Genomic DNA, 27069 nt, shown 5'->3' on the forward strand with positions numbered 1-27069 from the left:
TTTCTGAAGGGGTATTGGGCAGTACCCCTAACTGAAAGGGCGAAACAAATATCGGCATTCGTAACCCCAGAGGGAGCGTATCAGTATCGCGTGATGCCATTCAGAATGAGAAATTCCCAAGCAACGTTTGTGAGACTAATGAGCACGTGCCTTTCTGAAATCGCGAATGTGGATACGTATGTCGACGACATAATCATCTACAACGATACGTGGTCCGAACACATAGAGACAATCAAAAAGGTATTTAAGAGGTTAAGAGCAGCTTACTTGATCAACTTAGCTAAAACAGAGTTCTCCATTTCCATTACCCATCGTCCATCATGTTTATCACCCATCATGTTCATCACCATCATGTCCATCACCCATCATGTTCATCACCCATCATGTCCATCACCCATCATGTTCATCACCCATATCCATCACCCATCATGTCCATCACCCATCATGTTCATCACCCATATCCATCACCCATCATGTCCATCACCCATCATGTTCATCACCCATCATGTCCATCACCCATCATGTTCATCACCCATCATGTCCATCACCCATCATGTCCATCACCCATCATGTCCATCACCCATCATGTTCATCACCCATCATGTCCATCACCCATCATGTTCATCACCCATATCCATCACATCATGTCCATCACCCATCATGTTCATCACCCATCATGTTCATCACCCATCATGTTCATCACCCATCGTCCATCACACGTTCATCACACGTCCATCACATCATGTCCATCACCCATCATGTTCATCACCCATCATGTCCATCACACATCATGTCCATCACACATCATGTCCATCACCCATCATGTTCATCACCCATCGTCCATCACACGTCCATCACATCATGTCCATCACCCATCATGTCCATCACCCATCATGTCCATCACACAACTGATGTCTGATTTCCCAATTTTCTCAGTTTTACAGGATAGAAAATTTTAGTGGGACTGCCAAACTCTTACTGAAGGAAGGTGCCGAGCCTTTCATTAATCCTCCACGGAAAAGCAGCATCCACCTCAAGGATAAAATAAAGGAGGAAATCAATAGGCTCATTGAGGAATATGTGCTCATGAAGGTCGAAGAACACACAGATTGGTACTCCAGCCTCGTGTACAGCACAAAGAAAGATGGGTTACTTCGAATATGCATGGATCCACAAACGCTTACTGCAAGTCTCAATACCTGCTTTTGTCCCGTGGGGTGTGTTGCTGTTAATTTCATTGGTTTTGCCCTCAGTCTTTGTTTCCTCTGGCTTGATCATATCATGTGGGGTATCAGGTTCAGGGATTTGAAAACGTACTTTATTAGTTGCTGGAAAAAGTTTGCCCACAGGTGGGTGCGGCTGCGACGGAGTCTTGCGCCATTAGGCGTCTCGACTATATAACTACTGGGTCCCTCATCATTTTTGAGGATGGTCCCCGGGTGCCATGTGAGATCCGTCCTGTTGAGTATCTGCACACATTGGGCTGGATATAGTGGTGGTAGTGGTCTTGCTCCGCTGTGCTGATCATGGTGGGTTTTCATGTTTGACAATGTTGCCTGTAGTTGGTCGTGGTGGTCTTCTTTGCCTGGTTCTGACCGGCTGAGTAGAGTGGTAGCTATTGGTCTGTCAAACAGCATTTTGGCTGGCGAAGGAGTTTGGTATCTATTGGTGTTGCTCTGGCTTGAAGCAAAGGTGGATATCAGTTCTCTCCCTTTTGCACTTCTTTATGATCGACTTGATATGTCTCACATGTCCTTCCACAAAGCCATTGCTTCTAGCATAGTGGGGTGAGCCTGTCACATGCCTTATTCCCCAGGATTTTATGAAGTTTTGGAAGGCCTGTCCAGAGTACTGGGGGCCATTGTCGGACATAATTTCGTCTGCACGACCAAAAAGTGAGGCATAGTATTTTATTTAGTCTGCCACTGCCTTGCTGGTTATAGGCAATGTCATTTCTTCGACGATGGGATATTTAGAGTATCTGTCGATAGTGAGTAGGTATTGTTGTCCATCAATTTTGAATATGTCAAATGCGATGAGCTTCCAAGGCTGGGATAGAATGTCGTGTAGGAGCAGTGATTCGTGCCTGTGCACGACCTGCAAATCCTTTCAATGTCCTTATTGATATTGATCAAGTACACACATTCTCTTGCAAATCGGCATGTTTTTTTCAATACCTTGATGGGTCGGTGGAGCTGGTCAAGAATGCCTTCTCTCATTGTTTCTGGGATGAGAACTTGTCTGCCTTTAAATAAAATTCCTGATTCGACAGCAAGTGCATTGTGGAAAGACCAGTATGGGCGGATCCCTGCAGGTAAATCACGGATGGTGTCAGGCCATCTTTGGTGTATGACCTGCTTGATGAGATTCATGATTGGGTCTCTGATAGTTTCCATCCGTAGCATCTTCTGCTTTTCCTGTGAGAAGTTGATGGTTGAGATCGTTTGGTTTTTGTTGACCTCTGTGTTTAGGTTGTCAACCCTAACCCCATCCAGCTCAATTGATTTGTTGTTGTCAGGGTTAGGTAGCTGGCTTAGGGTGTCAGCGAGGATCAATACACTGCTTGGTCTATAAATTATGTTGTAGCTTTACCCCTGGGTCTTTAGCAGCATGTGCTGTAACCGGTGTGGCGCTGAATGCAGTGGCTTGGCACAGATTGTTACCAGTGGCTTATGGTCAGTTGAATACCATGCACCACGGCCAACATTTCCCGTTCAATATTGCTAAACCAGGTTTGGGCATCGGTAAGCATCATGGATCAAAATGCAATTCTTGATTAGCGCTACTCCGAGACTCTTCTGCGAAGCATCAAACTCAAGCGTTATAGGTTTGGCCTGGTCGTAGTATGACAGGCATGTGTCTTGGGAAATCATCTCTTTAAGCTGGCCGTAGCACCTTTGGTGTTGAAGGTCCCAAGCCCATGGTGCTTGGGATTTAAGAAGACCGCATAGTGGGTGTGCCTTCTCAGCAGAATTGGGAATGCCTGTACATTCAACCCAAGAAGCGTTGCAGTTAGAGACGAGACTCGTTTCAGCTGTTTGCATCATGAGATGTTGTGGTCTTCGTCATTCTGGCCAAATACTGCTACGTCATCAGCAATACTGGCCACACCATCCAGAATGGACCAATTATTAAAAAAGAAAATCAACTTCTTAAAGAACAATGAATTTAAGTAATCATAAAACGGTGTATCAATTATTTCGTTCCTCGTGTAAATATGTCTGTTCATTAATTAATTGTGCCGAATTGTTTTTCGATCACGTTTTGATTATATTTGCCAATACTTACGTTTTGTTAGGATTCATTTCCTAAAATTATTTTTTATATACAATTTATAAAAAATAAAAAATATATATGAAGACATTCATTTTTTTAAAATTAACTTTTTAAATACAATTTATTAAAAAATAAAACACATATGAAGATACAAAACCAGGTTTGTTTTCTAAGATCGATCATTTCGGTGCTGATCTAGAGTTGGACCTATAAAAAAATATTTTTCAAGAAAAATCTTTTAAAATATTTATGATGTATGTACCTGCCACTACACGAAGATGTCATATTCCAAAAATCACGTAAATAAATCAAGTAGATTTTTCTATTTTAGAAAATCAAATATTATGACACATTTTATTGAAGAATCAATGACGCCATCTTCCATTTCTAATAATACGATGCTAGCGACACCTCTTGGGAATGTAGCATCAACAAGGGCAGATAATCGACTTTATACCCGCTAGAAAAAATCCTTTTAAATTAACACATTTACAGATTTTCGGGCATGGTGAAAATGAAAATAACGTTTACAATTACAACCAAGAAGTAGTTTCCTAGATATGAAATGTTAGTTTTAAAAAGTGGGGGATCACTTTTCTATAATAATTTAACATACACTGACTACTCACTTTATGGACATCTGTTTTTATGCGGGGGGGGGGGGGGCAACGTACAATGAACACCATTTTATGTAAAATGAGCACCCCCCCCCCCCCGAGAACCTTTGTGAAAAAAAAGCCTAAGTCAATATTGGATCTTTGATGTTCGGTCGTTACCATGTTGGTTTCTCGGATTTTCTTGTCAGGCAGAGTCCAACCTCACTTTAGAGGGAGAAAATAAAATACTAGCACCAAAAAGCCCAGTTTGGAAATCAAATTTAGATTCCAAATCGTCATGGCGAGAAGGTAACATTTGATAATTGATTCATCGTTCAATCCAATGTTTTGACATAAGAATATAATTTCTCTGATTTATTATCGTTTTGTCTTGTAGGCACCGCCAAAACTGGGGGGGGGGATAAGTACTTTTTGACGGACCGTCTTTTTAAAAATCTACCAAAAATCAGATAATTATCCAATCAATACGAAATTTTCAGCGATTATTAAGAGAAGAATGAACTTTATAACAGTGTACTTATTTTTCATAAACTTTATATATATATATTGCTTACAACCCCCACCCCTTGTTTTGAGGGGGATCCAAATATGCTTAAAATAATCATCTGAAACTGAACACAACATATTGTGTTGTTGTAAGAGACAGAATTATAGATTAAAAAAAAAAAAACTTGTTTGCATACCTTATTTTGACGTCTGAATATCAGAACTTCGATTGTGTTTAATTATCCCGCTTTTGAGTTTTGAAGTGTGAAATTCGGTGAATATGTTAAGTAAAATAATTAATTTAAGTTAAGCAAAACAAAAATTTTTTTTTAATATTTATACGAAAAAAAGCCATTTTAAAATCTTTGATAAATAAATTAACAATTTTTTTTTAGCGAGCCGAATAATGCCTTACCATTATTAAACAGGGCATGCTGCGCTGCATGCTCTGATAAATCGATACAAAAAAATTCGATAAATATTGTGCCCTTTGTGTTAAAAATATAATTATTTTTTCGATCCAGTTTGGAAACGTTTGCCACTTTTCGACTACGATGGACCAAACGCGCTGAAATAATTTTTTTATTCTGCTTCAAATTGCCCCCTCCCCATTTTGGAGAGCCTGGCCCCCACACACATACACATTAAAAACCAAACTCATACAAATGGTCACTCATCTGGTACTGCCTAGCCTCAGCGTTAATAATACATGGAAATTTTCGTCACTGAAAAATAAGTTTTTTTTTCTTTTTGGTCTTCCGTAATTTGCTTTTTTATCAAGTACAAATGTAAACAGTAATCAAATCGACTCGAAGTAACTGGTTGCCTATATGAAAAAGTAGAATTATTTGAAATCCAAGTACTTATATTATAATATTTTTGCATATTCTCATAGAAAATCACCCTAAATCTTAGTTAGACAAGAAATAAAAAAATTAATTATTTCAAAAACCTTCTTTTTATTTTTTTAAAACTATTTATATACGTTTTGTCTGCAAAATAAAAAAACGCTAATTGTTATATTTTGGGGAAAATTTAACATTTAAAATTTAATTAAAAATAGAAGAAAAAAGTTTTACATTATTCTGCTTTCTATATGATAAAATTAAGAGTTTTATCTTTCTGGAAATAAAGTTACTCAGAAATAATGGATTTTAATAAATGTAATTTCGTTTTAAAAAAACAGCAACTTGATTTTTCGGCCATTTCTGGCGGTGCCTAGTCTTTAGAGGTCATGTTGAATAGTGGCGTCGAACATTTATTTATACTAAGTCGAACGTCTATTTCTTATATCAAATCTAGCTTCATTAAGTCGTTAACGATAGGATGATTGTTTTGTTTGTATGGAAAGAAACTATACATGAAAATGTTGGAATGTTCAGTTTCTCGTCAAACTACAGACGTTACGTCTTCAAAGAGAAGTTACAATGGTGGTGGGAAGGTGAAATATGTGGAAGGAGTTAGCTTGGTGTGTATTGTCCTGACCGGAAAAGTGTGGAAGGCAATTTTCTAATCATTTACGTACACAGTTTGACTGAGATTGCCTCTGACTGGGCAAGCAATGAATTTCAAATGCTTGAACCAGACTTGCATTCAGACATCATATAAAGTAAACAAAAAGATAATATTCTAATTCTGTGTATGTCATTTAATGAAAGATTTTATTCGTGAGTCTCTTGATCTCACTCATTCAAACTACCTTTAAATGCACCTTAAAATATTTTTATTTTATTACATCTTACATATTTTTAAAGGGATAACTTTTTCTTCACATTATATGAATCATACAACTTATGTAAATGATAGTTAATTTAACATGTAATTATCTTTGTATTCGTTGGTATTGTAATATATCTCATTCGTAATATTTATTTTATCTTCAAATTATCTTAACATGTAATTTATTATCTTTGTATTCGTTTTGTTATTGTAATGAATCTCATTCACAATATGTTTATTTAGTAATTGAGCATAGCATCAAAATCGTAATAGTAGTTTATTGATGGAGAGACATGACTTGTAACACAACAAAGGGAAATTGCAATATTTATTTTATTTTCATATTGGGATTGATTGTAAAACGGAAAGACATGGTCACATATTACAGCTGAATCCACTTATTTCACAAATGAGTGAATCCAACGTAATGTTAAAATAATTTGGTTGATATATTTATATGCAATTTCAACAACTAGAAATATATTCTGGATGTCACTCGGGGACATTTGTACAAAAACTGGAAAACTGATGAAGCAAACAATTACCCAAGAACACCAGAGAAAAAGTATTGCTCGTTTTAAAAATGGTAGACACGTACATACGGAGTAATTACTTTATATTCGTTGATTAGCTTGTAGTGCAAATGTAGGGAAAATTTTGGTGTGACTCCAGTCATAAAGGCGAACTGCTAGGGGTGGCATGTGTAAACTTGAAACCCGACTGATGGGACACAGAAAGGCGACAAATCAGGATGTTTGTCGCTCTTAATTTGCATGTATGAGATAATATAAGGCGGACAGTGAAGAGGTTGGGATCGAGTTGAGTTCTCGAGAACTGGACTGAACGTGTTAGAGTGGAAAATGTTGCAAAGAATCTAGTCCAGGTTTTTTTCTATTAGATATATTAAGTCAGAAGTAAATTAGTCGCAAAGACATAATATATCATACTTTATTGAAAATCATCATTTTGCAAGTAAATGATACATTACAGTAATTAAATATTTATATATATATATGGATTATGAAAGTTAATATGTAAAGTATTCCGTTCAAGAAAATATGAATTCTATTAGGAGTTTAATCTCGGCGAGAAAAACGTTATTATAAATCCAACATATTTGTCTTCTGCACTTCATACACGTTTGGCTCCCGTGTGTATACCAATATGATTAATTAAAGTTAACTTTTGTATGAATGTGATTTTTCTTCAGTATGTGTTTGCATATGTTTCAACATATTTACCTTCCGTGAAAAAAAAGAACCACATTCTACGCAAGAATATTGTTTCTCTCCTGTATGTGTTCCCATATGTGTCACCAAATGTGATCTTTGTGCAAAAGAAGAACCACATACTTCACAAGAATGTGGTTTGTCTCCTGTATGTGTTCGTATATGTCGCAACAAAGACGACTTCTGTGCAAAAGAAAAACCACATACTTCACAAGAATGTGGTTTGTCTCCTGTATGTGTAAACATATGTTGCAACAAATATGATTTTTGTGCAAAAGAAGAACCACATACTTCACAAGAATGTGGTTTGTCTCCCGTATGTGTAAGCATATGTCGCAACAAATTTGACTGACATGTAAAAGAAGAACCACAAACTTCACAAGAATGTGGTTTTTCTCCTGTATGTGTTAACATATGTATCAACAAAGATGACTTTTCTGTAAAAGAACAACCACATACTTTACAAGAATGTGGTTTGTCTCCTGTATGTATTAACCTATGTCGCAGCAAATGTGACTTACATGTAAAAGAAGAACCACATACTTCACAAGAATGTGGCTTCTCCCCTGTATGTCTAAATCTATGTCGCAACAAAGTTGACTTCTGTGAAAAGGAAGAACCACATACTTCACAATAATGTGGTTTGTCTCCTGTATGTGTAAACATATGTTGCAACAAAGTAGACTTCCGTATAAAAGAAGACCCACATACTTCACAAGAATGTGGTTTGTCTCCTGTATGTGTTGACATATGTCGCAACAAATGTGACTTTTGTGAAAAAGAAGAACCGCATACTTCACAAGAATGTGGTTTTTCTCCTGTATGTGTAAACATATGTCGCAACAAATGTGACTTCTGTTTAAAAGAAGAACCACATACTTCACAAGAATGTGGTTTGTCTCCCGTGTGTATTCGCATATGTTGCAATAAATGTGACTTCTTTGTAAAACAGGAACTACATACTTTACAAGAATGTATTTTGTGTTCCATATTACTTTGCTTATAGTAAAACAAAATTTCTATGAGAAAAACACAATTTACTGAAAGTACGTGTTTCAATGTTCCACAATATAAATGATTTTCACTAATAAAAACAACCTACCTTTATTAAACAATTTTAGTTTTTTCTTTGTTTCTATTTTACTTAACCGTTGGTCTTTGATACACCAGATTTTTACCGACATATTTTTCGTGTTTCGCTTTAGACTTCAAGTTTTCTTTTATAGTAAACATATGATTTTTGCATAATTATTTTTCATGCATTTTTCGATTTAAAAAAAAAACAAACTCTAAAACATTAATATTTGTATTAATTTTGTTTGTAAAATATGTTTTCATTTATCAACTCTAATTTTTACTGATTTCAATTAAGCAGGTGGTTTCTTCTGTCTGAAATTTGTATTTTTTAAACATCATAGATGTAGGATTTTTTGCATTTTTTAATTTTCCATGTATTTTTTACATTGATGGTAATGCAATGTAAAAGAAATAATGCACGTAACAAGAACAATGTTTTGAACTTCTTTGCATCAAATTTGATGCCAAGTGTTTCATAAGATAATGATTTCTTTGCTTTCTGATATTTTCACAAAATTTATATGTGGACATTTCCAAATATGTTATGAGTTTCTTCTATCATCAGCGGAAAATGAAGATCCATTCTTATCAAATACTTGATTTCTGTTGATTGCTGCAAACTCTGAAAATATAAAATAGATTTCATGCGATAATATTTCATTTTTCAATGTATTCTTATAATACTTCTTTATGTAATACTTCTTAAAAAGTAAACAAATCTGTTATTGTTGAAAAAACAAAATATAATTTGTACTTCATGTAATACTTGTTTGTAAACAGAATATAATTTTTCATTTAATATTTGTGAGTAAACAAAATATAAGTAATAGTTTTTTGTGTAATATTTGTTTGTAAACAATATATAGTAAGTATTTCTTTTGTAATATTTGTTTATAAAAATATAATTAGTATTTCTTTATGTAATATATGTTTATAAAATATAATTAGTATTTCTTTATGTAATATTTGTTTGTAAAAATATAATTAGTATTTATTTATGTAATATTTGTTTATAAAATATAATTGGTATTTCTTTATGTAATATTTGTTTGTACAAATATAATAAGTATTTATGTAGTATTTGTTCATAGAAATATAATTAGTATTTCTTTATGTAATATTTGTTTGGAAAAATATAATTAGTATTTTTTTATGTAATATTTGGTTATAAAAATATAATTTGAATTTCTTTATGTTATATTTGTTTGTACAAATATAATTAGTACTTCTTTATGTAATATTTGTTTATAAAAATATAATTATTATTTCTTTATGTAATGTTATGTAGCGGATGTCTGGGAAAATCCGATACATAACGGTTAAAATAAACCCCCTTTAAGAAACTCGAAAGGAGGGCATCGAATATCGATTGTCCACCAGTACAAAGTGACAAAAATAATTATGGCGTAAACAGAAAAATCAGACGACGATTTTTTGTTTACAAAGTAAAGTGATTGTGGGGGAGATCGCATATTTTGCTGGAATGGCACATTCCTTTGCAAGAACAAAGAAAGCTTGCAATGTCCTGGAAAAACAATTATTGTCAAGGCTGGAAACGTGTTGTAAAGACACGTGCAATAAACAAAAACAATAGTCGCCCAGCTAAGAAAAAATGGGTTACTGGAGATCTGGGTCAAATGCAAGCAATGCATTTGTAAACAACGCTAAAACTTGCCTGGGAATTGAAGAATCAATTATCGACAATATAAATGAATTAATCAATCAGTGGCAAGCAAGCGGAGATCGTAATAGTGGAAAAATACTGGAACAAAAAATCCTGTCAATATAACTACGTGATTTTTAGAGTCAAGAGGAGAAGAAGTAGGTCTGAGGACCGCCGAAGGACGTGCGATTGTCAAAGTGAAATCGCGTTCTCCCCCCCCTCCAATCGCTCAATGAAAGGAAAGCCAAGCCACAGAGATGAACTATTTGATAACACTGTATGTACGGCTTTAGTTAAAAATACATTTTTATACGAAAAGCAATCACAACTTACATCTTTGATTTATGTTCTGAGTTACGCCTGATCGTTATGTGCATGTCAAAACTTTGTTTCAGATACTGTCGTTGTTGTGACCAGCTTGACAATTGATAAGTCAGCGCAAGTGAAAAATGCCCGGTTAAAGGGAAATCATCATGTTGTCTTAGCAGTTGCCATGACAACTGTTTAGCTTGAGTCGTAAACAAGTTAAACTAGCGGACAATCAATGAAATTAATGGCTACTTCATTTTGTTACAACCGGGGAAACCTACTAACTACTACCGTTTCCAACCTGGGGTCTGGCGCAACATAACAAAATCTAATTTGCGCCGTATGACCAGTTCACTCCTCAAGCCTGATAAGTAAGAACTTTTTTAAACAAAAAAAAAGAAAAGAACTCTTACACAAATAAAACTTGGGTACCACACAAACAAAAACAACGAGAACTATTCAATGAAGAGGAAACGCGCATGCAGGAGGAAGGGAGGAAGCAGAAAGGAAGGAAGGACACGGGACCTGAGGAAAAGGCAAGGTCAGTTGATTTTCCAATATTTTTCTAAACCTTGGCTCTAAAGAAAAGTTGTGTTGAAAAAAAAATTGGTGGGTAACAAGTGGATATAATTTTAGAAGATGGAACAGCAGTTCTTCACAGATTTCGCTCAGATCCTAGGGGCTGAACTACACAACGTAGGGAAGGCCATTTCGAACTCTCTGAGAGAGGAGGCGTTATTACCAAAGATAAGAACATTAGACTCTCGAAAATCGCACGAATATAGAAGATGGCTTAGCAATTTAGATAAATATACTAAAATAATTAGACAAACAGATGAGGAAAAATTCCAAACAGCATTAATAACGACGGCTGACCCAATAGAACAGTCTGTTTCAAGACTACTAGCCAACAATGCGAGTTTGGCATGGGTAGACTTGAAACGAGCTTTAGATAGTTATTTTGGAGTTCAGGCAGATCCTACCAAGTTTGTTAGACAGGGTAGGAGCGAAACTCTGAAGGACTACATGCAGAGGTTAGTGCACTTGGCTGAAGGTTCGTATGGTAGCTTAGATACGAACAATGTAGTAATAAAAAGCCAAGTGATAGGTTTCTTCATCGAAGGTTATATGACAGAGAAGTCAAAATCGCTGTCATGAGGGAGGAACCATCGGACCTCAAAGTAGCCTATGAAAAGGCCCTAATCGAGGAACGGTAGCAAACCCGTATAAGAGTCAATGACCAAGAAGAAGAACCTATGGAGATTAATTGTAGTAGGCGCCAGAGAAACATAGAAGCAATAAGGGAAAAGAGATTCCCAGAGCCAGATAGGGGGCATGGGAATTATAGAGGATTTAATAGGGGACCCGGCTTCAAGGCAAGAGAAACAGAGGGCCCTTGGCCAGGGATTAAGTGTTTCAATTGCAGCAGAAAAGGCCATATAGCCAGGAACTGCACCTACCCTAAGTCGGGAAACGAGCCGACCCCACTCGCAAGATGCCCAGCGAGAGGGAGAGGGGTGAACAGTCGAAGATAATAGGACATATGAGCGCCGCTAATTGCACCCCTATCAAAATAGAGAAAAACAAGTTTAGAGCATTAGTAGATACTGGCACAGAAATTTCGGTAATAAAAAGTACCGTGTTAGAAGGTCTCAGACAGAAGCCTAAGATAAAGAAAATAGAGATTAATTTAAGGACTGCAAACGGGTCACCTCTCTTAGTGCAAGGAGTGGCGGGTTTGTGGATTAAAGTAGGAAGCCAGTACATTCAACATGATTTTGTAGTGACGGAAAACCTTAATAGGAACGTCATATTGGGCCGAGACTGGCTCAAGCAAAATGGTGTTAGAATGTACTTTGATTTAGGAGCAATCCGATTAGGCAGCAAGTACATAGCACTGCAAGAAGAGGCTCATATTTCTAGTATAGTTAGATTAAGACACGATGTCACCCTGAAACTGCAGCATTTACATGAGTGCACAGCTGCTGCCGGAATGAGAAACGGTCAGGGTTTAGACTACGAATTAGTACAGATAGATAAGGGCTTCCTAAGTGATTTAACTGGTGTATCAGTAGCGAACACAGTAGTCACAATAAAACGTAGGAAAAGCTTTCCCTTGCTAATCATGAATAGTACAAATCAGACAGTAAAAATAAGGAAAAGTTACAAGATAGGTACATGTAGTAGAACAGAAGTAGTAATGGCGATATCAAAGCCAAATAAAGAAAGGAAGTCGGGAAACAAGAGAAACCTCGAGGGCATAAAGGTGCCGGAGGAATTTAGGAAAGATGTAGATAAAATCCTGCGACGAAATACGGATTTATTCGTCACAGAGGATAAATACTTAGGCCGGACTTACACAGTAGAGATGAGGATCGATACAGAAAAAAAGGATCCCATAAAGAAAAACCCTTACAAAACACCTCTCAAGCAGCGGGAAGAAGTTAATATAGCACTAGAGGAAATGCTACAGGCAGGGGTTATAGAGAGGTCAAACAGTCCATGGAGTTTCCCGATAGTATTAGTAAAAAAGAAGGACGGAACGAAGAGGTTCTGTCTGGATTTTAGGGCCCTGAACAAGATAACAAAGAAGTATGCCCGAGCGCTACCAGTAATTGATTATATACTAACCTCGCTTGGGTCAGCAAAATACTTCTCAAAGTTGGACTTGAAATCAGGGTATTGGCAGGTAAAGTTGAATGAAAAGGATAAAGAGAAAACCACGTTCACCTGTCATAGAGGACTGTTCCAATTTAATGTAATGCCATTCGGACTTGCTAACGCTCCAGGAGTGTTCCAGGAGCTAATGTCCGTAGTATTACAGGGACAGGAAGAATTCGCCGTGCCTTATTTGGATGATATTTTAATATTCTCCAAAACAAAGAAGGAACATGTTTAGCATATAGAAAAGGTGCAAGGTAGCTTACGTAAGCATAACTTAAGGTTAAAGGCGGTGAAGTGTGAGTTTTTCAGCAAGGAAGTGCAATATCTGGAATTCCGCGTGAGTGAGAAAGGTATCCAGCCGGATGGGGACAAAGTTAAAGCGATTCAAGCAATTTCGACCCCTACCACTGTGAAGCAGGTTCGATCCTTTATAGGCATGACATCCTATTACAGGCGGTTTATCAAGGATTTTTCCGTAATTGCCGAACCATTAATTCGGTTAACTAGGAAGCATGCACATTTCTTTTGGGACGATGCATGTCAGTCTGCTTTTAATCGATTGAAATCGAAGCTTGCAGAGATGGTGACGCTGGCATACCCGGACACTAGCAAAGGATACAGATTATACACAGATGCCTCAGATTATATCATCGGAGTATCCTTGTCTCAAATGGTCTACGACCCAGAGGAGGGTCGGGAGATAGAGAAACCCATTTATTTTCTATCTCAGAGGTTGTCAGATACCCAGACTAGATGGTAAACGATAGAGAAGGAAGCATATGCGATTCACTATGCCTTAAACAAGTTGAATAACTACTTGCACAGTGCTACGTTCACCATCTATGCGGATCACAGACCATTGGAGTACTTGCTGAAATCTCTGATACAGAATAGAAAAATACAGACGTGGGCTTTAAGTATGGCTGGCTACGATTGCACCATACAGTACCTGAAAGGAAAGGATAACATCTGTGCAGATCTCTTATCCTGTGCGGTAAATGCGAGTCGGGATGAAGACGATCCTCCAGTAAAGACAGACGATAGGAATTATATGGTGAGTGCGATAAACTCGAATTGTTTTGAGCCAAGAGAGTTTGTATCGCATAGGGATGATGAAGACTCACCAGTAGAAAGCGAGCGTCCTACACTATCAGGTTTGGATATGTGTAAAGAACAAGATGCCAAGAGTCAGATCATTGAATTAAAGAAATAGATGAGGAGCGGTAAAATGTCCAAGATAGAAAAGAAAAAGTACATCATAATGGACGATATCGTATATTATTCATCGCAACCCGACAACGATCCAGTAGTTAGATTATAAACGTCCAAGATGGAAAAAAGTACAACATAATGGACGATATCGTATATTATTTATCGCCACATGATGACGACCCAGTAGTTAGATTATATATCCCGTCACATTTGAGGATGAAGATATTGTAATCAATACCATGATGAGAATGGTCGTATGGGCGTGGAGAAAACATTCCACGCAATTAAACAGAAGTATTTCTGGCCTGGTTTGTTCAAGAAGGTGAACAAACACATAGGGAAATGCATCCCATGCCAGACCAGAAATTTGAGGAAGCAACAACCTCAAATGCAGGAGACCGGCATGCCTTCTTTTCCTTTTGCTAAGATTGCATTGGATATTTCCGGACCCTATCCGAGGACTTTGTCAGGCAATCAATACATGTATAGTGTTTGGCCTGAGGCTTTTGCTGTGCCTAATAAAAAGGCAGAGGCAGTGGTGCATCTCTTAATAGAGGAAATATTTCTCAGATTTCGTGCACCATTGCAGTTACTTATGGATAACGGACCGGAGAACATTAATGGAATCATGAAAAAGGCTTTAGAAGAGCTTAATGTTGATCACGTGACCACCTCATTTTACCACCTGCAAAGTAATGGGAAAATAGAAAGATTCCATAGGACGATGCATGACGTATTAGCAAAGAAAATAGGGGATAATGACCGTTCTTGGGGCATGTACTTGAACCAGATGCTGGCTGCTGTAAGGTTTCATGTCAGCGAAACAACAAAGTTCTCCCCCTATTACTTGCTTTATAATAGAGACGTTTTCTTGCCATTAGACAACATACTGACGCCTTGTAGAATTTACTACGGGGAAGAGGATCACGAGATCGCTCTGCAGGACACGCATCGGACCTTTACATTAGTCAGAAACAATGTAAAGAGAGCAAGGAAGAAAATGGTAGATAGGGCCAACGAGAAAACGAAAGCAGTCGATTTTCAAGTTGGCGATTTAGTTTATTATAGAAATCATAGGAAAAGGGGAAAGGTAGACGTAAAATGGTCTCCATATTATGTAGCAATAGAGAAGATGGGGCCAGTCTCGTATAGGATTAGAAGTAAACTGACAGCGGCAGTAACAAAAGCCCATGGGGAACACCTTCGAAAAGCAGAACTGGAGGAATGGAATATCCCCAACGAGCAAGAGGGCTGTAGAAAAAACTACCCTGTCAGCATCGGTAGAGGAAAGTAGTTCCAGTAGTGAATCCTCTAGTCGGGAGGAAGAAAATTATCCCCAACAGAGCTGTCGCCATCAACGGAAATCCCCAAGTCAGGAAAACAGGGTCCCGTTGATGGAACGGAAAATAATAACACGCAGCATGATGGCTGAAAGGGCTAAGGAAGTTAACGAAATATCTAAGGACGATATATTAAACTTAGTTCCCAGGTCATGCGGTGTTGATTATGATAATAGGGACCAGCCAACCATAGCTAGGGCTAGCACGGAGGTTGGCAACTCAGATTATAATCAATCTGCAGGTCGGGAGTGTGAAACAGGATGTTTAGACTGGGTAAGGAAGTTACTCTGTGGATTTTAGACAAAATCCTTATTATTAACTACTAATGGGGGTGTCTTCTCATTGCAGGAAAATGGAAAAAATTATATGGTGGCTGGTGTGACTTCCAATATAAACCGGGGCCATGGAAAGGTATCAGAACGTGGCCTTCCAGGAGCGTGACGAAATATCGCTCGTAAGGGCGAGATGGTTAGTCGCTTTTATGATAGACCTCACACCCTACGATCGGGCCTTCGAGTTCCTGGAAATAAGAAACGTGCAAAATAGAGCAAAAGAGGATTTTCCACAAGAATGTTAAATGAGCAATTTTTAGAAGGAAACGTGAAGAGCTGTTCCGGAAATATAAGGACTATCGCTCAATGAAGGGAAAAGTGAAAAGAGCGATTTTACCGATTATTGGAGACGCATTGAGTTTCCTTTTTGGAACAGCATCAGGAAGGGATTTAGAGGAAGTACAGAAAGCGGTAAGCAAACTAGGTAGAACTCAGGCCCTCCTGCTCCATGCGGTGAGGATAGTGTGTCAATAATAAACCTAACACGGAAGGGGGTTAAGGATAATAGGAGGAAATAAATGAGCTTATCAGGGGCCTCCGCAGCATAGAGTCTTCAGTGAGAAAGGTGACAAGGGGTACTGGCTGTATAAAATGTTGGTTGACAAGTTGTGGGATTATTTTTTTGACGTTCACTTGTCACTCAACCATCTGGAACTGCAGCTTAACCTGTTGTCGTTGGGACATCTGTCACCAAGCATAATAGCCCCACATGACTTAGGAATGATGCTGGGATAAGTACAAGCTGGCGAGCAATGCCGAAAAGGATATCTGGCATTCGACGACAAATCAATTGTGATAGTGTTGGAAGTACCGTTGTTGGATAGGGATCACTCCTACATGCAGAAATGATCACGGTGAATAGGGCTGGAATGGAGTATATTCTATTAAGCCGCGAAGAAGCAAATCTATGTGCCGAAAACACGGGAAAGGTATGCGAGGTCTCTAGTCCCCTTTACACTGCCAGCTCAGGGAGCAGTAAAAATAATGATGATGGGCAGTAAGGAAGAACAATTACAAGCTTCTAGAGGGATCGGGACAGGGTTAGGTCAGGAAGTAGAGCGGCAAATCCTAATGAGAGAAACGCTCCAAAGTCCGGTAGCAAGTAGGGGGATTGGCCGGGGGACAGTAGGGAGCGGGGATTGTAAGGAATTGTACTTATGGGAAAAACAGTTGTGTAGGGAGTTCGAAGTTGCCACCAACATTTAGGATCCTGGCGTTCTGGTCGAAATTTTGTACTATATGCTGCCCACATTTTAAACAAGTAATTAAAATGTAAGAATCACATTTAATTAATTAGTCATTATTAATTAAAGGGCCGAGGTAGTGGAGAATATTGGACAAATTGACCACTACAGTAAAATTCGTAAATTTGCAGCGTATATTTCGCTGTAAAGTGCGGCCGATGCACTTATACCGAAGAGAGACCTTATGCTTTCTTGTGTTGCTGTTTTATTATTTTTTTTCTTTTTCTTTTTTTCCGTATGGAATCAATCGGAAAAATTTGTGACATTTGTTAAAGAACGTTGTATTCGGATATCGATGGACCGACAGACAGACAGGGGAAGGAAAAAGGAAAAGGAAAGAAAAACAAAATTAAAAAAAACAATAAAAATAAATGATGATAAGGGAGGAGTGTTATGTAGCGGATGTCTGGGAAAATCCGATACATAACGGTTAAAATAAACCCCCTTTAAGAAACTCGAAAGGAGGGCATTGAATATCGATTGTCCACCAGTACAAAGTGACAAAAATAATTACGGCGTAAACAGAAAAATCGGACGACGATTTTTTGTTTACAAAGTGAAGTGATTGTGGGGGAGATCGCATATTTTGTTGGAATGGGACATTCCTTTGCGAGAACAAAGAAAGATTGATATGTCCTGGAAAAACAATCATTGTCAAGGCTGGAAACGTGTTGTAAAGGCACGTGCAATAAACAAAAACAATAGTCGCCCGACTAAGAAAAAAATGGGTTACTGGAGATCTGGGTCAAATGCAAGCAATGCATTTGTAAACAAAGCTAAAACTTGCCTGGGAATTGAAGAATTAATTATCGAAAATAGAAATGAATTAATCAATCAGCGGCAAGCAAGCGGAGATCGTAATAGTGGAAAAATACTGGAACAAAAAATCCTGTCAATATAACTACGTTATTTTTAGAGTCAAGAGGAGAAGAAGTAGGTCTGAGGTCTGCCGAAGGACGTGCAATTGTTGAAGTGAAATCGCGTTCTCCCCCCCCCTCCAATCGCTCAATGAAAGGAAAGCCAAGCCACAGAGATGAACTATTTGAGAACACTGTATTTACGGCTTTAGTTAGAAATACATTTTTATACGAAAAGCAATCACGACTTACGTCTTTGATTTACGTTCTGAGTTACGCCTGATCGTTATGTGCATGTCAAAACTTTGTTTCAGATACTGTCGTTGTTGTGACAAGCTTGACAATTGATAAGTCAGCGCGAGTGAAAAATGCCCGGTTAAAGGGAAATAACCATGCTATCTTAGCAGTTGCCATGACAACCGTTTAGCTCGAGTCGTAAACAAGTCAAACTAGTGGACAATCAATGAAATTAACGGCTACTGCATTTTGTTACAACCGGGGAAACCTACTAACTACTACCGTTCCCAACCTGGGGTCCGGTGCAACATGACAGTAATATTTGTTTTTAAAAATGTAATTAGTATTTATTTATGTAATATTTGTTTGTAAAAATATAATTAGTATTTCTTTATGTTATATCTGTTTATAAAATATAATTAGTATTTCTTTATGTAATATTTGTTTATAAAGATATAATTAGTATTTATTTATGTAATATTTGTTTATAAAATATAATTAGTATTTTTATGTAATATTTGTTTATAAAATATAATTAGTATTTCTTTATGTTATATTTGTTTATAAAATATAATTAGTATTTCTTTGCAATATTTGTGTGTAAAAATATAATTAGTATTTCTTCATGTAATATTTGTTTATAGAAATATAATTAGTATTTATTTATGTAATATTTGTTTGTAAAAATATAATTAGTATTTCTTTATGTAATATTTGTTTATAAAAATATAATTAGAACTTCTGCATGTAATATTTGTTAATAAATATAATTAGTATATCTTGATGTAATTTTTGTTTATAAAAATATAATTAGTATTTCTTTATGTAATATGTGTTTGTACAAATATAATTAGTATTTCTTTATGTAATATTTGTTTTATAAAAATATAATTAGAACTTCTGCATGTAATATTTGTTTATAAATATAATTAGTATTTCTTTATGTAATATTTGTTTGTAAAAATATAATTAGTATTTCTTTATGTAATATTTGTTTATAAAAATATAATTAGAACTTCTGCATGTAATATTTGTTTATAAATATAATTAGTATATCTTCATGTAATATTTGTTTATAAAAATATAATTAGTATTTATTTATGCAATATTTGTTTGCAAAAATATAATTAGTAGTCATTTATGTAATATTTGTTTATAAAAATATAATTGGTATTTCTGTATGTAATATTCGTTTGTAAAAATATAATTAGTATTTCTTTATGTAATATTTGTTTATAAATAAAATATAATTAGTATTTATTTATGTAATATGTGTTTATACAAATATAATTAGTATTTCTTTATGTAATATTTGTTTATAAAATATAATTAGTATTTCTTTGTAATATTTGTTTGTAAAAATATAATTAGTATTTCTTTATGTAATATTTGTTTGTAAAAATATAATTAGTATTTCTTTATGTAATATTTGTTTATAAATAAAATATAATTAGTATTTCTTTATGTAATATTTGTTTGTAAACAAAATATAATTAGTATTTCTTTATGTAATATTTGTTTGTAAAAATATAATTAGTATTTCTTTATGTAATTTTTGTTTATAAAAATATAATTAGTATTTCTGCATGTAATATTTGTGTATAAATATAATTAGTATATCTTTATGTAATATTTGTTTGTAAATAGAATTAGTATTTATTTATGCAATACTTGTTTGTAAAAATATAATTAGTATTTCTTTATGTAATATTTGTTTATAAAAATATAATTAGTATTTGTTTATGTAATATTTGTTTGTAAAGAAAATGAATAAACCATTCTGAATATTTGCTTGTGTTATTCTGATTAATTAGGCTATTATTCTCATCAGGTGTTGAAAGCTTCTTTTACTCTTTGGTCAATATTTCTAAAACAGGCAGAGGGATGAAACATTTCTTGAATGACACAGCGGTTAAAACCTAGCTGATAGATTGCCTACTTTGTTGCATCGCATTCAAGTAATATTATGTTCTATTATGTTCAAGTCATATCACGTTCTATTACGTTCACATCATATCACGTTCTATTACGTTCAAGTCATATCACATTCTATTACGTTCAAGTCATATCACGTTCTATTACGTTCAAGTCATATTAATTTCTATTACGTTCACGTCATATCACATTCTATTACGTTCACGTCATATCACATTCTATTACGTTCAAATCATATTATGTTCTATTATGTTCAAGTCATATTACGTTCTATTACGTTCAAGTCATATCACATTCTATTACATTCAAGTCATATCACGTTCTATTACATTCAAGTCATATCACGTTCTATTACATTCAAGTCATATTAATTTCTATTACGTTCACGTCATCACGTTCTATTACGTTCACGTCATATCACATTCTATTACGTTCACGTCATATCACATTCTATTACGTTCAAGTCATATCACATTCTATTACGTTCAAGTCATATTATGTTCTATTATGTTCAAGTCATATTACGTTCTATTACGTTCAAGTCATATTACGTTCTATTACGTTCAAGTCATATCACGTTCTATTACGTTCAAGTCATATCACATTCTATTACGTCCACGTCATATCACGTTCTATTACGTTCAAGTCATATTACGTTCTATTACGTTCAAGTCATATCACGTTCTATTACATTCAAGTCATATCACGTTCTATTACATTCAAGTCATATCACGTTCTATTATGTTCAAGTCATATTAATTTCTATTACGTTCACGTCATATCACGTTCTATTACGTTCACATCATATCACGTTCTATTACGTTCAAGTCATATTATGTTCTATTATGTTCAAGTCATATTATGTTCTATTACGTTCAAGTCATATTACGTTCTATTACGTTCAAGTCATATCACGTTCTATTACGTTCAAGTCATATCACGTTCTATTACGTTCAAGTCATATCACGTTCTATTACGTTCAAGTCATATCACGTTCTATTACATTCAAGTCATATCACGTTCTATTACGTTCAAGTCATACCACGTTCTATTACGTTCAAGTAATATTTAGTTCTATTACGGTCAGGTCATATTATGTTCTATTGTGTTCACGTCATATCATGTTCTATTGCGTTTAAATTATGGTATGTTCTATTAAGTTCAAGTTATATTACGTTCTAGTCATATTACATTCTACTATCTTCAAGCCAAATTATGTTAAAGTCATATTATGTTCTTTTACTTTCAAGTCATATAATATTCAAGTCATGTTATGTTCTATTATATTCAAGTTGTATTTAGTTCTTGTATGTTCAACTTAAGTTCTTTTATTTTTAAGTCATATTACGTTCAAGTTATGTTATGGTCTATTATGTTCAGGTCTCATATTATGTTTTGTTACGTTCAAGTTTATTATGTCTCATTGCATTCAAGTCATATTTCGTTATATTATGATATTATGTTCAAGTCATAAGTCATATAATATTCTTCTATGTTCAATCATAATACACTCAATTATGTTCAAGTCGTATTATGTTCTATTTTGTTCAAGTGATAATTTGTTTGATTCGTATATGTTCGAGTCATAGAATGTTCTACTATGTTCCAGTCATATTACGTTCTATTACGTTCCATTCATATTTCGTTCTATTACGTTCAAGTCATATTATGTTCTATTAAATCAAGTAAAAGGCTTTGGGAAAAAAATGTCTTCTGCTTGTTAAATTGTTACATGAAATCATGTCTATAAAATAGTTTACAATGCTCTATTGTTATAGTCAAAATAAACTAATTGGATCCAAGTAGTTTAGAATTTTACAAATTAGAAAAAGAGTTGTTGGTACGTCCCTCTAAAATAATTGTACCATCATAGAAGTAGATCAAATAAAAATTGTTTATTAAAAATACGCCCTTCACACGCATGCAGAATACATTTCTGTTATACAAAAAATCGAAATAAAAACAAAAATATTTTACTATCTAACCCAGCGTAGTTTTCCCCTAAATGTTCAATTTGTACCTTTTGGAGGCTTTTATATTTCAACAGTGGAGTAGCTAAAGTAAACGTCCCCCAGAATGGTCTGCTTAAATGTCACCCCACTGACATTGTGTCACCCCTCCTTTGCTGTCACCTGGACCCCCCTTAGATACGATATATATATATATGTATACAATAAATATATTGTCGTTGGCTTTTTTAAAATATTAATATTCAAACTCATATTTTATATTTTTAATTGTGCTATCCTATTTTTTTACATTCTATAAAAATGAAGGAAGTTTAATTTAAAATTTAATTTTTAATTCCGGGAGGAGGGGGACATTTTTTTAAAAAAGACACCTCAACTTATTTATAATAATGCCATTATTAAGAAAGCTATTCTAAACACTATAAACGTGGTACTTGTTAACTAATTTGTAATTTCACCAGACAATTTAAAAATATTAAATGGGCATTTTAGACCAAAAACAAAAAAGTGGTTAAAAATCAAATATATAACAAATGATTGTTACCAATGGCAACACCAGTAACTCTTCTACCTACTTGGATAAGCATGTTTTGTATTTTAACTTATTTTGAAGCGTTTATTTACTTTAAAATATTGTACCGAGTCTTATGTTAGACTTAGAAAAGTTGGCTGATATACAGATGTACGTCCAAGGATGGAATACTGTTGCCATATCTGGGCAGGAGCTGCTAAAAACAGCCTATCCTGCCTTGACAGAGTACAAAATAGACTTCGTGGCTTAGTGGGGGATGCCCTTTTCTCTACCCTGCAACCTCTCTCCCACAGAAGAGACGTTGCGAGCCTATCCTTGTTTTATCGTTATTTTCATGGCAGGTGCTCGTCTGAACTCCAATCTCTGGTCCCCCCTCACCAATCTTTCACGAAAAACACCCGTCTAGCTGAATCCACTGTGAAAAATTTCCCCCACTCTATATCTGTGCCTAAATCAAAACGCGGATTCCATGAACAAAGCTTCTTTGTTAGAACTGCACGCCTGTGGAACTCTGTTCCGTCTGCCTGCTTCCCTCCGGACTACAACTTGGATGTGTTCAAGTCCAATGTTAACAAATTCCTAATGAACCGCCCCCTTAAGTAAACATATCAGCAAATCTCCTCACTAACGTAATGTACTTGCAATAACCGTTATCCCTGAGTGGCTTCCGGGCCTTGATAAGTGGTGATCACTGTGTAAAAAAAACAAAAAAAAACAGCAGCCATCTAGGAAATCCCGATAATTATTTAAAACCAATTAAACAAAATACTGGTAGGAAAATAAATAAATAAATAAATGCTACGATGATATTTTGTACAGTATTTTTTGTTTATTAAATTGGTAAGTGCAATTACAGAATAGTTAACAAGACATAGGATCTAATCCCCAATCAAAAACGAAACGTAAGGAAGCAAAATTTTTTATGAGTTCAAACAAAAAATTTACAGATACTATTGACTGCTAACTGGTCATTAAGTGGGTGTTCATTTTACGTTAAATTTATATAGGAAAGTGATTCCCAACCCTTAAAACTTAAATGTTTATTTATTCTTTTTGCGGATATTTTAAAGCTCTAAAAACATAGTTGCCAAAATAAAGTCAACTTTTTTTAAAGGAGTAAACTATGCTAGGTTAGATTGTAAGATTTTACAAATATTTTTTCTATATTACGTTTCTGCTACTTGGTGATGTCGAATGACTGTGTTTATTTTATGTAAATTTGTAAAAGAAAGTGATCCCCATTCTAAAATTTAAAATATTGGAGAAAAACATCAACAAATCAAAAGAAATTCTCCAGCGAAATAATAGGTAATGTAGACAAAACAAAATGTCAAATTAAAAAGAATAAATGTCAGATTAAATAATATAATTTTAGATTCTTGGTGCTTGTATAAGATAGAGTTGATAGATGCATTTTTAAAGATATGTCGTTTTAGCAAAAATGGAGAAGTTGTCAAAAATCAAATATATAACCAATGATTGTTACCAAAGGCAACACAGGTAACACTTTTCTCCACCTGGATAGGCTTGTTCTGTGTATTTACTAATTTTGAAGCGTTTATTTACTTTAAAAGGTTAATCTTAGGTTAGAATTAGAAAAAATTGGCTGATATAAAAGTCATCTGAGTTTTATTACCCGATAATCATTCAAAAATCGATAATTAAACAAAATACTGGTAGAAAACCTGTAAACAAATTGTCGATATTTCCTACCGACGAGTGGTGGGGGGAAAGAAAAGACGTTTAGCTTGCAACGAAAAATTACCTCGTTGCTTACAAGCAAACGTATTCTTGTAAATATAACGCGCTGTTAACAGTTGTCGTACCGGTCTGATAGATCTCTAACAATTACAAGAACAAACTACAACAACAACAAGCCTACAAAGGTGACTCTTTCTATAGTCTCAATCTCTCGTTCAGCGAGATTGAAACGAGACTGGAATGTCTATTTAAGCTATAAGGAATAGACAACCTATTTTCTTCATTAACAAACACCAGGCCGGGCCGTTCACAGCCATGAGTGTCTTTCCCTTCCCACCGAGCCACCCTCTGTAAGTCAATCAATTTAATTATCACAAAATGTCACGATGGCACTTTTTTGCAAAATGCCCAAATTTTTACTGTATCTTTGGCTTATTAAATTGTTGAGTGAAAGTACAGAATACTTAACGGTAAACAGGATCTTATCCCCATCCCCAAAAATGTATGAACTAAAATATATGAGCCCCCTCCCATTTTTCCACACCAACAAAAAAATGGAAACTATGAACAATCGCAGATATTATAGACTGCTAACTGGCCATGAAGTTAGAATAGGTACAAAACACCCTCCTCTATCCTTGTTAAGAATGCCTTTTAAAATAATAACGTTATTATTTCTTTTTTTCTGATATTTTAAGGCTGTTGAAATGTATTATCCAGAATAAAATCAATTTTTCTATTATTTTTTCAGGAGTAAAAACTACGCTGGGTTAGATTGTAACGTTTTACAACTATTTTTTTCTATATAAAGTTTCTGCTAATAATAGGGGATGATGACCAATAAATATATTCATTTTATATAAATTTATAAAAGAAAGTGATCCCTATTCTAAAATTTTAATATTGGAGAAAACATAAAAAAATCAAATGGCATAATCAAGCGAGATAACGGGTAATGTAGACAGAAAACATATTTTAACAAAAATTAAAATGTCAAATTAAATGCCACTAGTGCACTTATTGATCCGTGCTGAAATAATAACGTTATTATTTAAAAAGCCATTCTTAACATGGGGAGGGGAGGGTGTTTTGTGACTATTTTATACTTTAACCTTATAATTGAGGAAAAAACATATAAAACTTTAATTAAACTTAAAAATACGATTTAAAAAATAGCGCGGATCAGTAAGTGCACTAGCACCGATTAAATAATATAATTTTAAATGTTTGGATTTTGTATAAGATAGAGTTGATAGATTCCTTCAAAATTGTTATTTTAAGCAAAAACATTACGTACTTAACTGTAATTTCGAAAATCATAATATTTTTTTTTAAATTATGAAAATTCATCGAGTAGAAATTTATTGATAGGTAAAAGTAACTTTTTTCGAAAGATTGGATAAAATTGCATTTTTCTTAGATGTCATAAAGTAGACAATGAAGATTCAACACGCACGGAGCGTAAGGTTTATATTTGTAGTTTATAGTGATAGACTTTTTTCTTTTTTTCTAAAAATACAATAGCAGTTGTTCATCTTGATGAGTTTTCGTAATTTTTGCATATTTTTTTTATTGGATTGCAATAAAAATAAATGTTTTTAATGTTTAAAATTATTTAAAAAGTTTTTGAATTTTTAAATGGTTAAAAAGCAAAAAAAAAAAAACAAAACAAAAAAAAAACTTACTTTTCATTCCAGGATTTCAACATGAAAAAAATCAGGATGAATTCGTTTTTTTCTTTTGTGTTCAAAACATAAAATTTGTTTTATTTGTTAAGATTTCTTTAGTAAATTGATACAACTTTTATTTTGTGTGTTCAATTCATTAAGAAATAAAATATATGAAAATATAAAAGAATCCAAATTAAAAGATGAAAAACATGACTTAAACGTGAAATTATTTAAAAAGAAAATCAACTGATAAAGAACAAAGGATTTAGGTCATCATGTGACGGTGTCATCATTATTTCGTTCCTCGTGTAAAAATATCCATTTATTAGTTAAGTGTGCCGAATTGTGTTTCTATCAAATTGAGATTATTTTTGTCAATATTAAAGATTTGTTTTGATTTATTTTGTAAAATTCATTTTTTTATATTTATTTTTTAAATTTATCTTTTTATATACAATTTATTAAAAAAAAAAAGTATGAAGATACAAAAACCAGGTTTGTTTTGGAAGATTGAACATTTTATTATTTTTTGGATTAGTCGAATTTGTTTACATCGAATATATTGTTTAAAATTTAAAAAAAAATAAATGTTTATTTAAAAATGATTATAATGTTTATTTTTGAAATAAAAAAAAAGTTATGCTTTAATTTGATTTTGTGAAATATTTCGTTATTTTTATATTATTATTCAGACTACTGTTCTAATCTTGGATTTAGTTTGACTAATCCACATAATAATGTTCAGTCTTAAAAATAAACATGATTTTTATGACTTCAATTTTTTTTTAATGAATTGTACAAACAAAAGAGAAATTACAAAATAAATTAATTAAAAAAAAAACTTAAGCTTGTTATTCTTTAGCAGTACATTTTCTGTTTAAATAATTTCACGTTTAAATCGTGTTTTTCATCTTTTAATTTTGATTCTTTTAACACATATTTTCTTATATTTTATTTTTTTATGATTTGAACACACAAAACAAAAATTGCATCAATTTA

At 34.2% G+C, this 27069-nt stretch overlaps 1 long non-coding RNA gene across 1 annotated transcript; it reads right to left on the reverse strand.

Annotated features, from left to right (window-relative positions):
* Nucleotides 1-6415: 6415 nt before the first annotated feature.
* On the reverse strand, nt 6416-26333 carry LOC145248669 (uncharacterized). Its single transcript, XR_013863387.1, has 2 exons — nt 26086-26333; nt 6416-9026 (listed from the first exon to the last, which is right to left on the reverse strand). It is a non-coding gene; the product is annotated as an uncharacterized LOC145248669 (long non-coding RNA).
* Between the last annotated feature and the right edge of the window lie 736 nt (nt 26334-27069).

This window comes from Euprymna scolopes, chromosome 27 (assembly GCF_053919585.1).
Source record: "Euprymna scolopes isolate OS-2025 chromosome 27, ASM5391958v1, whole genome shotgun sequence".
NCBI lineage: Eukaryota > Metazoa > Mollusca > Cephalopoda > Sepiida > Sepiolidae > Euprymna > Euprymna scolopes.